Source organism: Pocillopora verrucosa, unplaced genomic scaffold, assembly GCF_036669915.1.
Source record: "Pocillopora verrucosa isolate sample1 unplaced genomic scaffold, ASM3666991v2 scaffold_82, whole genome shotgun sequence".
Taxonomy (NCBI): Eukaryota; Metazoa; Cnidaria; class Anthozoa; order Scleractinia; family Pocilloporidae; genus Pocillopora; species Pocillopora verrucosa.
The window spans coordinates 8,011-22,926 of record NW_027078192.1 but is presented as its reverse complement, the minus strand read 5'-3'; the positions used below and the strand labels follow the sequence as shown (position 1 = coordinate 22,926).

Sequence of the window (14,916 nt, the reverse complement as noted above, 5' to 3'; positions counted from 1 at the left end):
ATTTAAAAATATACATATATATATGCGTGCACCTTTGCACACCTATGGGGACATTCATATGTATACACACCAGCAAAGTGGGGTCTGTTCAAATTGTGGGGACATTTTCAAGTCCCCACAAAAAAGTCCTCATAAATACGTTGTAATAAGAGAAAAGACCATCATAGTGAGGACTTTTGAATGGTCCTCATAAGTCGGTTTGTATAACACACATCTTGAGTCCTCACAAGAAGGTAAAAACACAGAACCTGGAAAAAAGTTTTTTTGTGTCCTGAGGCACATGAAGAAGTGCCCAAGAAAACCATTAAGATACTTAGATTAACGAAAAAATAATCTTTTAATGGTTTACACACTCAAATTCTTCATAAAGTACACACACTGTGTGTATTCAGATACACACACTGCCTGAGTGATACTAAGAATTGCATAGTGTACTTTGTTAAAAACTGTATTCTTTACATTAATTCTTAATGTAACTATCTTTATGACTTTTTTAGAGCACCTCCTAAGGTGCTTTATGGCTAAAAAAATTTTTTCCAGTCTTTTGTTTTCTCCCTTTTTGAGAGGAATTAAGGTGTGTGTTCTCCGAACCAAAGTAAAGGGACTCTTCGGAGTCCTCATTATGAAGGTCTTATTTCAAAGAATTACCCTCTAAAGAACACAAGCACCACCCATTTTCTTTGATCAGGTTTTTATATTGAGGTGACACAGACTCTCAGACCCAAAAAGAACATCATCAAAGTCTCATTATTATTATCATTATTATTACTACTAGTTCCCTTTTGGTAGAAGAGTTATCTTCCCAAGGGATTTTGATTGTGCATGGAATCCTCTAAACAGCTCTATCTAGTGCCTTTTTGATAGAACTTAACAATATATGTAACTTTATGGCTTTTTTGAGCACCTCTAAATGTGCTTATTGTTTCTTATAAGTTCCCTCATGTATCATTCTTTCAGTACATCCAGTAGTGCCGTGTCCAATCAGAAGATGTCTGTCTATTAACAGAACTTTGAGTAATGTGTGGGCTGTTCTACACAGAGACATATCATATTATGTCAGTCACCAGATTATGCAATAACTTAGAAAAACTGACAAAGTAGATGTTATGGGACCAAAGCTGTGTGGCACAGAATGCTGTAGCAATCACTGATTAGTTTTGTCACTACCAACTAATTCAATTTTCATCAAGGAAAATGATCTTTCCCTTGACTCCAAAGTTTTACCCTAAACTACAGTGAACACATTTCACAGTCCTTAGGAAACAGATTGAACTAGATGCACTAACATATATAAAACAATGGCTCACTCATTTACATTTAGGTCATATATATTAGTACTGATCTTGCAAACTTTAACTCATCTATGGCCCCCAAAAATGCATGAAATTGACCACACTGTGTTTTCATTTTTTTACCTCAACATGTATTTATAGCAATAAGGCCCTACATTATCTTACATTGAAGTGTATTAAAATAAGAATTTCAGAAAAATTAGCATAAATTTGTTACCATATTTAAGGAAAAAAAGATTTTTCATCAAAATGTCAGTAATTATTATGAATAATTGTTATGAAGTAATACAAAATTGATCCTCCAGATGTCAGCCACATTCCTGAAAATTTGAAAGGAGAAAAGTAAATTCTAAATCTTTTCACAAAATTTTCATGTTTTCCAATTTAAGTCAAACCCTTACTGGTAAGAAATATTTTTGGAAAAAATGGGGGTGTGTCAGCATGGGGGCAGGTTGGAAGTGTTACTAAGTAAATAAATATGCCCTCCACTATCCTTGCTAATCAATAGGAGGTCTCTTTGGCAAAACTAGCATCAAAACACAACTATCATAACTCATGACTGACAAAGTTAAAATGAATGCTGCAAAGTGGCTTTTATGACATTCTTCACTTCTTTTTTTTTTTTCTTTTTTTGCATCTTCTATTATTTTGTTTTTTTATCTCTTCTTTGGTATTTCCTTTGAGTAACAAAACATCTAAAACCATTGACAGTGATTAAAATCAAGCAATGGGAAATATGGTTAGCAAAACAATAAGCTATGACACTCTTCGGTATGACACAATGCAAAGCAATTTCCATCATTTCTAGCATGCACTTCCAGACACTATGGCAAAACCAAACTTTTAAATATCCCCTTTTCATTTTATGATACACCGCAAAGCATATATTGTTCCCAGAGAAAGCTGAAATACTCCTAAACTCACTTTGGGTTTGGTTAGGAAATATGAGGAGCAGTGGGCTTAGTATTCACAGATGATAAATCATTCTCAGGGAATTCACAAAACTGTCTCACAATGTCCCTGGGGAAATGAACCGAAGTATAATTCCAGGCCTGAATATAGCACTCTCATCAGAAAAATAAACCTGATGCTCTTTGAAAATATGAGACTACTAACTGCTGGCAAAACAGAACTGGGGGCAGCAGAAGCAGATGAAATTTGGGGGTCAACACCAACACATTGAAACAAAAAAGGAATTCAAATGAAGTCAATATATCAAGTTCAACACATATACACTGATTTACTGTAAAGCCCTATAGAAATGGTACAGATAGACAATGATAGTAACTAACTATGGTGCACATTTGAACTCAAACTATAATTAACTAGTTTTTCAGTCTGTGGTCTTGCCAAAAATAGGCTCAAACTGAAATGGAAAATCATAAGAGGGGTAAAATAGTTGTCAAAATTTTATAGGTTGTCTCAAAGTTCATTTTCAACATCTCCTTAACCCGTTAACTCCCATGAGTGACCAAGACAGAATTTCTCCTTACAATATCAATGCAATATCAACCAGATAAGTGATGAGAATAGCGAAAAATATAAATTAGGGAATAATTTGTTGATCCAATACTAAATTATCTGAACTAACATTATAAGAATTGTATGGTTGACAGTGAGGAGAATGACAAATTTGATCTGGGAGTTAAAGGGTTAAAGGCTTCTGTCTTCTGCTTGCAACTTCTTGACTTCATATCCACTCCTTCCTGCTTCATTTGTGGTGATCAAGCAACTCTTTAGAAGAGTCGTTCTACATTAATGTTCTCTAAAACTGTGGCGATAAGCACTCTTCTTGGCTGATATTTTGCTTACAATTTCACACACTAAGATACTAGGTATCAGCCGGCAGTAAAATCCCATTGTATGATTTCAACAGCTATAATCAATTAGTATATAACACACATTCAGTGAATGGTTTTTTTTTCATGTGCTGATTGGCTAGTTCAGAATTGAATGGCAAGTACCATTCACCTCCGAACAGATGATGAGAAAAATTGAACAACAAGAATTGAATTCCCACCATTTTCGGTATATTGAAAGAAATAAACTAAGTTTATGGTACTTGTGTGATATACTATATATACTTAAACAAATTAATCACCTCAGTGTCGATGAAAATGATGGATATTTACCCCCATGAATACAGAGGGTAAGTTTCTAAAGGTACTGTGGTGCTGCGTCGGTGGGAGAGTATAGCAGGTAATTTAGAGATAACAACTGAGTTGAAAACGTAATTGGCGACCGTAAAGAGTAAAAAAAGCTGACGTTTCGAGCGTTAGTCCTTCGTCAATCGCTCTGACGATGGGATAACGCTCGAAAGTCAGCTTTTTAACTCTTTGCGGTGGCCAATTTACGTTTTCAACTCAGTTGTTGACACTAAATTACCTGATATTTACCTCCACTTCGGTGAACAATTGTTAACTATCATGAGATGTTTGAACGCAAACATGACGGCAAATGATTATTTCAACTATCATCAACTATCGTGACCGTTTGAACAGGGCTTTAAAATTCTGAGTTATTTTTTAGGATAAGCATTAGAGGATTGTACTTGTTATTCTGAATTTATACCCGATGAAAACGTTTCACTCACCTCCTCAATTATAGCATCTTCTCCTTCGCTAAGAATACCAATGTGACAATGGTTTCTTCCGCTCCTAAATTGAAGTTGACTAAAACAAAACACACGTACAAACTAACTAGTAATCGCTTAAAATCAAAATATGCATTTCTCTATGGCAACAAAACAACCAATCGTATTACGCGTCACATGGTTTGAATCGCATAGTTGAATCACATCCATTGGCGTAAATTATGGGGCTCTTTGGTCTCAGATACTTGTTACAAATTTTTGATCAAAACTCAGGAACTGCACGCGAATGCGAAATAGGCTACTGGAGGTGAACGACTATGCTTTTCAAAACTATATGTTCGATGGCTCTCGATTTCTCGATCTCAATTTCTAGCCCCCGATCTAGTCTGCGTCCTTCACCACTGTCTATTCCATCTACGGAGTTTCCGATGATAAATTTAACCTCTAAATCATCATCAACGGGGATAAAATAAGATCGACTCACATCGACGCCGATTGAACTTGAAATATTAGTTGTGTAGTTCATATTTAACTACCAAATTGGCTTTAATTTTCAACATCTTATACTCCAAATTTGGAAAGAATCGGAAGTAACGCAATTTTTCATAAGCGTCATTGACCAAGCGTGAGGTCAAGATGGCTAGATATTGGGTCAGTTCTTTTTTGTGTTTTATTTCCATAAAAACGGAAAAAAGAGAACGACACTAATATCCAGCCACCTCGACCGAAAAAGCTTGGTCAATATCGGATTTATTATAGAGCAAAAACATCGCCGCTTTATTACGAATCAAGACTTGTTTATTTCGAGAGACGGGAAAGGAGGCCAACTGTTTTTGCGCGGAATCACAGCGGGCAGTCCCGAGCCCATCTTGCCTGCTCAGGTGCCAATCAGAACAGAAGATATTTCAAATTTGGGTTATTTTCCCTAGGGCAATTACCAAAATAAAGGGAAAATTCCCTCTATCTGAACCAATCAACCTTTAGTAATTTGCTCTCTATGTTAAAAAATAACAGAATCAACGCGCGCAACATTATTTGAGAATGGTAGGCTGTTTTCAGCAGAGGTAACCATTAGGGTGGTGCTTTGTTTTAGGGTACCGTTCGCACTTGCCTTATTGGGAACATTTTCTCTTTAATTTTCCTATCATGTTTGGAATCTTTAACGATATGTCCGTTTTGCTCCAAAAAAGTGTGTGAGAAAAAAGGAAAAAAAAAGAAAAAAGAAAGAAAAGAGAACTGATGCAGGTCACAGGGCTCTTTAACGTCCCTGTTACAAAAGGCTATTAGTAAAGCGGCACCAATTGTTAAACACAACAAATATACCCCAAAAATTTCATCCGCGTTCGACAATAATCGACCTTAAAAATGCTCAGCGATGGCAGGGTCAGGGCTCTTATAGCACATCCAGAGCCTTTCCGTTACCCTCCGAGTCTCAAGTTATCTGTAATCAGACTTTTTGAAACTCTAGGACGCATACGTGGGCTCTGAATCGTAAGGACCTCAACATGTAGACCTGGTGTGGATAGTAAAAGTGTGCATGCAGAGTCAATGGAGTATGCGCTTATCTCAACATTGTTTAGCAATTTATTACCTACACGTCCGAATAATTGCTTAAAACTATCATTTTATTTTGTGGCTTCATCACAAGCAGCTCGCTAAATCTCACCGATGCTTTTTTGTGCCTTTGAGGTGCAAGAGCAAATATACATAACACAAGGCTAGCTTAAACATCAAGGACAAATTGAACATCCATGTTGGCTCACCATGCACTAAGCTAGGGGTAATCATAATGATTAAATCTCCATTTGTTTGCAGCAGTTTTCTTTTTTCCTGTATTCCGTCATAAAGAAACGCTTTCTTTTCTCTTCTTTCTCTTTTAAAAGAGCGATTTCATTCACGTCCAATTCTGAGTTATTAACCCATTAACTCTAAAGGGTGACTGGCTTCTAATTTCTCATTTCAGTATCAACCTTGAATTGAATGTATAGGTAATGAGAAAAATGAAAATAATAACCAATTTGAAAAGCTCATGATTGTTCATCTCATGAGTGTGGAGAATATGAGTACCAACCTAAGGGTGTAAATGGTTAATGATCGAGCTAAGTGCAAATTAATGCTATGTTTCATCTATTTGAGCGAACTGAAAAATTCCAACATCTGTGGCATCATGCAGTAGTTCAGTGATTAGATTCTGTCATATTGGTTCTATCATTCGTCTGTCTGCAATTGCTTGATTGGTGAGATTATCACGCCATGCACCTTGCTGTGACATACCTGTTAGATAAAATACCCTTTCCAGGAGTTCTCAGTATTGCTTTCAATAAACCTCACAGAATATTCATTTAGATACCTAACAGCAAGAGCTCTTACATTCAAATAAAATGTAGGACCGCTAAATAACTAGTTAGAGAAAGCTCGAAAAAAAATGTTTATCATCACTGGCTCGCGGGGAGGAAGGAAAGGATTGAAGGATGGGAAGGATGGGAATCCTTGATACAAGGATCTAGTTCTCATCTATAAGTCACGGTGCACAAGATTAAGTAAGAGAACTCTCAAATTGAAATCATGTCATATATTGAACACAACTTTATTAATATCTCAAAATAGGCCAAGATACATAATTCCCAAAATCTATCAAGAAATTCTTCAAAAAATGTCCATAAATCTCTTTTAACTCTAAAAATATAAAAAATCTTTTTCTTCAAAAATCCCGACCATCTCAGCAATGTTTTTCAAAGTAATCACAAAATTTTGCATAAAACGTGAGATATTGTGGTGCAATTTCTCAGAAACACCTTGAAAACATTCGCACAAGGTGTGAAAAATTCGCATCTCCTATATATGGGAGGCGAAGCCACCTAAGTTATTGCAGTTCTTACTGTGACACTAGAGAAGATTAAAACACCAAAAAGGAATCATCCATTAAGCCACAGAGATATAGTTGAGATGATTATGAAATTAATATTCCTCCATGTGAACTGGAATCTTTTATTCGGGAAAATGAATGAACTTAAGTCATCAGTGACCTCATGGATAAGCTTCCTGATCTCCATTTCCGTGAAACAAGTCTTAAAGAGGAGTGGATTTTTCTATACTGCATCACTGCAACAGCTAGGCTCGGTCTCTTAGGAAAATCAGGATTGGTTTGATGACAACGTGTGGAAATAAACGAACTCTTAGAGCAGAAACGTAAGCACTTTCTTGCCTATCAAGTCAGCGCAACATCAGTATCGAAATGAAAGTCTTTATTGCCTGCAATAGTAAACTCAAGAGCATCTCAGAAAAATGCAAGACACCTGGCTCCAGGCGCAGACGCCATTCCTGCGTAAATATGAAAGGCAGGTAATAAAATAGTCACCCAAAATCTGTATGAAATGTTCTCATCCTTTTGGAGCAAAGATGTTCTACCTCAAGACTTCAATAAGGCTATCATTGTCCAATTGTAAGAGCGAGGAAACAGGCAGTCCTGCGACAACCACAATGGAACACCGTTACCGCCGTCAGTCTTAGGCAAATTCCTTGCTAGAGTCATGCCTAATCGACTCTCGGTGAAAACAGTTAAACTGAAAAATTGCACAATCCAGCTTAACTGGTTGAAATAGTTAAAATGCTCAAACCAGCTTAAATGCTTAAACTGAAAAAAATGCACAAGCATCTTATAAGTTTCAACCTCACAAACTCTACAAACATTTGCAACAAGGTCTCCTGCCCGAGAGTCCGTGCAGCTTTCGAACGAGCAGCAGCGGAACAGTACATGTGATATTTACAGCTCGTCACTTTATGAGAAAATCCAGGAGTAACACTAGGACCTCTGTACCACCTTTGTTGACCTGACCAAGGCGTTAGACACGGTCAGTCGTGATGATCTATAGAAAGTCATCTCAAAGCTAGATACACCTCTATTATCATCACCATGATTGGAAAGTTTCTTAATGAAATGATGGAACTTGTAAAATAGTGAGGTGTGGAAATATTTCCCGGTCAACAATGGCTTGAAACACGTATGTGTTCTCGTCCAACCTTCTTCTCAATGATGCTCTCTACAATGCTCCCAGGTGCATTCTCACAAGGTGATGCAGGCGTAGAAACTCGTTATAGAACTGATCACATGCTTCACAATCGTAGACGACTTAAGGAAACACTTGAGGTCAGTCTTACCACCATCCGTGATCTAAATTTTGCAAATGATTGTGCACTGGATAGTAACTGTGAAGAACAGATGCATCATGGCATGAACTCTTTGGGTACAACCTGTGAGAACTTTTGATTCACCGTACGTACCCACCAGCTCTAAGAAGCAAGACAACTAACCTTACAGTCATTTAATTGGCACAAAACTCCACGCAATTGACAAGTTCACCTATCTTTAAATGACTGTATAGGGACGCAGGTAAATCTCAACAGGTAGAAAACTCAAAGTCTATAAAGCTGGACAGTTTACAGCAGGTAAGCAGCCAAATTTAATCACATCCACGCAACAAGCCTCCGAAATGGTTCATTGGTTCAACTAAATAGTCGAACTAGCGAAACAGTTGAACTGTACAAATTGCACAACCTATCTTACTTAGTTAAAGTAGTTCAAGTGATCAAACTAGCTTCAATTGTTCAACTGCACAATCTAGCGTAATTGGTTCAGGTAGTTAAAACATTAAACTAGCTCAATTGGTTTACCTGGTTAAATAGTCAAACTAACGACAACAGTTAAACTGACAAATTGCACAATCTAGCTTAACTGGTTGAAATAGTTAAAATGCTCAAACCAGCTTAAATGCTTAAACTGAAAAAATGCATAAGCATCTTATAAGGTTCAACCTCACAAACTCCACAATCTACCATAATTGGTTAAAGTAGTTAAAATAACCAAACTAACTTAACTGGTTGAATAACTAATTGGTTGAAGTAGTACAAATGATCAAACTAGCTTAAATTGTTCATCTGCATAACCTGCACAAACTGCACGATCCAGCAGAATTGGTTCTGCCTAGAAAGTAGTTATGTCATTTCTCTGAACTGATTCGAATGCGGACAGTCAAGTAGATATTTCAGTGTACCGCTGGTTATTTTGCAGTCACGGTAAGATATCAAGTTTTCGAGAGCACATGGTCTGTTTTGAGTTTAAGTTTTAGTTTCTGCTAAGATTGTCGAACAAGATTTCATTTGTTATTAGCGGGACAAGACACAAACAACTTGTACTATTCGATCGTTTTTTTTTAGCTTTCTTATCCTTTGTGACTCGGTTATTTTGCTTTATTCAGCGGATTTATGCATTTGATTTCAGTGAATCGTTGTTCATGTAATAAAAAGAGTTTACAGTTCAGCGCAATTGGCTCAACTGGTTAAATAATCAAACTAGCGAAGACCGTTAAACTGAAAACAATTGAAAAATATATCGTAGTTGTTTAAAGTAGTTCAAATGGTCAAACTAGCTAAATGGTTTAACTTGAAAAAATGTACAATTAGCTTAAATGGTTCATTGCACAAGCTGCACAATCTAGATTCAAATACCTAAAATAGTCAAACTAACGAAAACAGTTAAATTGCACAAATTTCACATTCTATCTTAATTGGCTAAAGTAGTTCAAAGGGGGGATTTAGGATTTTCGGTTTTGCAGTTTTGGCTACGTTTTAGATCGGTTTTTCGGTTTTTGTGCCAAAAAACTTCGTTTTTTCGGTTCGGTGGTCATTGCGGTTTGCGGATTTTCCGTTTTTTTTAGCATTTGGTTTTCGGTTTTCGCAAAAAATTCTAACTGGTTTTCGGCTTTGATATCCGATGCAGTTTTCGGTTTTTCCAGTTGGACCTATTTGGGTTCCGGTTTCTCTTCGATCTGAGCGGCAACTACGCACCTCCACTAATCTCGAATAGCCGCTAAACGAAAATTTTATCGAGAGGAATGAGTGACAAACCAATTGAAATATCGCAGGGATCCCTAGGTAGCCTACGTGTAGCCGTACCCTCCCCCTCCCCTGAGGTAGGGGGGGAAAGAAGGGAGGGTACGGCTACGCGCCTGCACGTAGGGCACGGCTAAGCACGGATCATTTCCAAAGTTTCTTTATCAACGCCACCTCGAAGTTTGTGACCTAGTTACAGGCCATACGCGATTGATTGATTTAACATTCCAATGGAATCTCCAAACTTTCAGGTCTTAGTTCGCGAACGGAAATGTTAGATCAGGGATTTTTGATGAAACTTTCCAGAGTTGTAGCTTTTTGCGACTGCAAAATTGCAATCCTATGGAGGGCTTTTGTGCGAATTTCCTTACTTTAATTAGGCTCCATTACCAGCTGCTGAGTCCGCAGAGACCACGCTCGAGGTCCTCGAGAGCGCAACTGTTAATTTAAGCAGATACTAGAAGATACGAATGCCAAGTGCATGGTATTCATGGATCCTGTCATGAAATTGGTGTAGTTTACTCTGTACGCTACACTTGTCATCACTGTATCGAAACGATCAGGGTTTTAATAACTGGGATGTGAAAGTGTATCGATTTTGATAGTTTTGCATGCCGTTTTCGGTTTTGATCGAGTTTTTTTTCGGTTTTGGATGATTTTTTCTACGGTTTTAAGGTTTTTATGGGCCCCAATGCCCTCCTCGGTTCAAATGGTCAAACTAGCTCAAATGGTTCAACCGGAGGAAATGCATAACTAGCTTAAATGGTTCAGCTGCACCAACTGCACGATCTTGCTTAATCGGTATAACTAGTTAAAATAGTCAAACCAGCAGAAAGAGGTAAACGGTATCGGAACAATTCGCCCCTCAAACAATTCGCCCCCAATTTTTAGACAATTCACCCCCAATGTGAAAACACCGAGTCCGTTAACCGAATCATTCGTGCCCATCGTACATGAAACAAAGCTATCTACGGTCGAATTTATAAGTATAATAAGGGCGAACGCGTTCTCGCGCGTCTAAAACCGAAGAACTGAACACGTATCACCATCTTACGCTCACGCGATTGACGATCAGTAAATTATTTTGGTTTCGGTTGACTCGAGTAGTCGAGTTATCTTTTTCTTTCAAGAAATGATTGCCTTGTGACAAAAGCTATATTTTCTACAATAATTTGGGTGTTTTCACATTGGGGATGAATTGTATTGAAATTGGGGGCTAATTGTCCGGGGCGAATTGTCTGACATTCGAGGTGAACTGCACAAATTGCACAATGTATCTTAATTGGCTGAAGTGGTTCAAAATGGTCAAACTAGCGAAAATGACAAAATGCGTAACTAGCTGAAATGGTTTAACCAGCCAAAATTCATAACTAGCTGAATCAGTTCAACTGCGGAAACTGCTTAAGTCACCTCAAATGATTCAACTGGTTACATAGTCAAACTGGCGAGGATAGTTTAACTTCAAAAATTGCACAATCTATCTAAAATGGTCTGACTACCTTAAGTGCTTCAACTGGACAAAATGCATAACTGGCTTAATAGAATCTACTGCACAAACTGCACAATCTAGCCTATTTGTTCCAACTGGACATAGTTTGATGCTACTCTGGTTTGCAGATTTAATGAATGTAACCGAAAAAGTTACAATTCATAGACCCAACGTTTCGACACTCCTGTCTAGTGCCTTCATCAGGGGTGATCTAAACGCTGCAACAAGAGGTCCTATTATATGATCACTAATTAGCGGCCTTTTATTTCGGACGAGGTGTAAATAGGCGTCAGGTAGCAAACCGTTACCGTCACGATTTTAAGGAGCGTGAGCGGAGTTAATATGCCAAGCCTCCAAACAAAGGCGCTGGTGGTAACGCCGATTAGTGGTGATAATTTTAGAATTATCCCACCCAATTGTATGGTTAGTTAGGCATGTATGCTCCGATAAAGCTGAATTTTCCTTTTTGCAAAGGAAAACCGCTTTTTGGTGCTCTTTTAACCGTGTACCAAACTGACGTTTAGTCTGTCCGATGTATTCGTTGACACAGTCGTTGCAAGGAATAGAATAAATGGCGTCGGTTCGTTGTTCTTTCGTGACAGGATCCTTAGGTTTGGCGAAAATATGCCCCAAAGTCTGAAAAGGTTTTTGAGCAACTTTAACGTTGTGGCTATTCAAAATTCTCTTGATCGGTTCCGTAACACCCTGTATATAAGGAATAAAAGCAAAACCAGTCGCTGGTTCCCTTGCATCAAGAGCGTTACTATTTGTAACTGATTTTTGGCAGTTACGGGGAAAAGTTTTTGTATGGCCATTTGCCTTTAGGACATTGGAAACATATTTCCTCTCCTCAGCCTTCGAATCGAGTGAAGATGATAGACAGTCAGCCCTCCTAAGTAAAGTTTTGGCTACAGAATTTTTATGGCAAACAGGGTGGTGAGAATCGAAAGCGAGGTATTGGTCGGTGTGGGTAGGTTTACAGTAAAGACTTGTCTTTAAATTACTCTGAACACATTTAAATCAAGAAAGGGAAAATGTCTATCCTTTCACACTCAAGGGTGAATGGGATCGACGGCTCTACTGATTCAAATGCGACAAGAGGCGCTCCGCTTCATTTCCAGATATCGCAGAAATAACATCATCGACATATCATTTCCAGAAAAAGGGTTTAACCGGTGAAGTGGCTAAGGCCTTTTGTTCCACGTCTTCCATTACCATGTTAGCAATGACAGCAGAGACGGGCGAACCCATCGCTGTACCAAAAACTTGTTGATAGTAGGCGCCATTATATGTAAATTGCGTGGTTTTGAGGCAAAAAGACAGCAGATGACTAATATCCTCCACAGGCAAGGAAGTTCTTTGTCCCAGGGAAGCATCTTCTCTGAGTCATTCCTCCGCAACCTTGACGGCAAGCTCAACTGGGATTTTGGTGAAGAGCGAAACAACGTCTAAAGATACTAATTCTTCACAAGCGCTAAGAGTTTTATCTCTTATGAAATCCGCAAATTCGCAGGGATTTTTGACAGAGTAATCAGTATTCCCAACAACAGGCGACAAAATTCTCGCAAGATAACCAGAAATTGCATAAGTCGGAGAATTAACAAAGAGACAATGGGTCTCAAAGGAATTCCCGGTTTATGAATTTTAGATAAGCCATGAAAACGTGGACATAAGCCGTCACTACTGTATAACATTTTGTACGTAGAGTCACTAATTATACCAGCTTTTTTCAAATCAAGCAACATTTTGTTTAACTTTCTTTGAGTTTTACTGGAAGGATCAGAGTTAAAGACAGCATACGTACTCTTGTCGTTAAGCAGAGACAAAGCTTTGTCGTGATATTGCTGTTTGTCCATAACCACAACACAATTACCCTTGTCCTCAATTACGAGCCTGTCCGGATCCTTTTTGAGAGCTATAAGCGCATTGAAAACATCCTTTTGAATGTTTTTGGGAGGAGGTTTAGCACGTGTGAGTATGCTAATTACTTCTGCTCTTACCAAATACCTACGATCGTCTTTGAGTTGAGAGATACTCTCCTCAACAGCGGCGACAATATCGGCAGTCGGTATTTTGCGAGGAGCAATAGCAAACTTCAGACCCTTCTCTAAACCACTCCGTTCCAGCGCGGATAACTCCTTGGAGGAAAGGTTCAAGACTCATTTATCTCTCAGAGATGAGCCTGAATTAACAAGAGACCCCTTACTGAGCAAGTGACGGAGTTTTCTGTCGTGTTTCTCTCTCTGTTTGGTAAACGTCTGCAGTTCTTTCGAACTTCTTTTCGAAATTTCTTTAATTTAACTCCAACTGCTTAAATGGTCAAACTTGCGAAAACAGTTAAACTGTTATAAAATTCATAACTAGCTTAACCAGTTCAACTGCAGAAACTGTTAAAGTTGTCTCAAATGATTTAACTGGTTACATAGTCAAACTAGCGAGGACATTTAACTTCAAAAATTGCACAAGCCACCTGAATTTGTTGAAGTAGTTCAAATGGTCAAACTAGCTTAAACTGTTCAACTGGACAAACTCCAGAACTAGCTTAAAAGGTTCAATTGCACAATCTAGCTTAATAGGCTCGACTGGGTGAATAGTCAAACTAGCGTAGGCAGTTAAACTGCACAAATTGCACAACCTATCTTTTTTGGTTGAAGTAGTCCAAATGGTCTAACTAGCTTAAGTGCTTCAACTGCACAAACTGCACAATCTAGCTTAATTGGTCCAACTGGTAAAATATTCAAACTTACAAAAACATTTAAACTGCACAAATTGCATAATCTATCTTATTTGGTTGAAGTAGTTTAAATGGTCAAACTAGCTCAAATGGTTCAACCGGAAAAAAATGCATAATACATTTGGTTCAACTTAAATTGAATGCAGATGGTTCAATTGCACAAACTGCACAAACCTCTGTTGTAGGCTGACACTGGAAAGAGATCCGTGGGTGGACAGAGAAAGCCTTTTACAAACAACTGAAAGTATTCATCAAAAACCTGGGCGAAGATCCTGAGAACTGGGTAGGATAGGCTCACCTTTGGCCGTTCATGTGATTCACATGCGACAGACACTCTCGTGCACCGATTGGTCTCCACGGCCGCCCTCAGACACAAATGCGTACTCAACGGCATCAAGGGAAAAACAAAAAACTACATGGCTGAATTTTATTATGTGCAAATATATCTCGAATGGCAAGGCTTTCCTTAGTTGCCTCAAACCATTGACTTGTCTTGGTGCCAAGACTTGGAGGAGGCGGCATTAAAGAAACAACAGCTGCAAATGGAGAAGGAGGTAAGAGAGGCAGAGGGCAAGTTGAATCTAGGAAAAAACATGACGAAAGATTCGAGGAACAACCGAATACCGCAAGAATGCAGCAACAGCAGCTACGACAACTAGAACGTATGAACATGGTTTTGCTGCAGCGGCAAAGCCAGGCGCTTATGTTCTTGTTACAAAAACTTGCTGACAAATAAAATTGTTCCGCAAATTTATTTGAAACTTGGACTTTCTGGTTCAGATGCTTTGCGTATTTCTGTATATGTGATAGACAACAGGAAGAGAATATCAGCTGTCTGAAGAGAATATCAACAGTTTGTATAATTTGTATGAGTTATGCGATCATTTGATATAATCTTTTAATTTTAAAAGTTGTTTAT

The 14,916-nt window shown here is 38.2% G+C and overlaps 1 long non-coding RNA gene across 1 annotated transcript; it reads right to left on the bottom strand.

Moving 5' to 3' along the window:
• Positions 1-634: 634 nt before the first annotated feature.
• Positions 635-3,979, bottom strand: LOC136278858 (uncharacterized). The gene is made up of 3 exons (XR_010716601.1): positions 3,886-3,979; positions 2,217-2,312; positions 635-1,612 (listed from the first exon to the last, which is right to left on the bottom strand). It is a non-coding gene; the product is annotated as an uncharacterized lncRNA (long non-coding RNA).
• Positions 3,980-14,916: the final 10,937 nt, after the last annotated feature.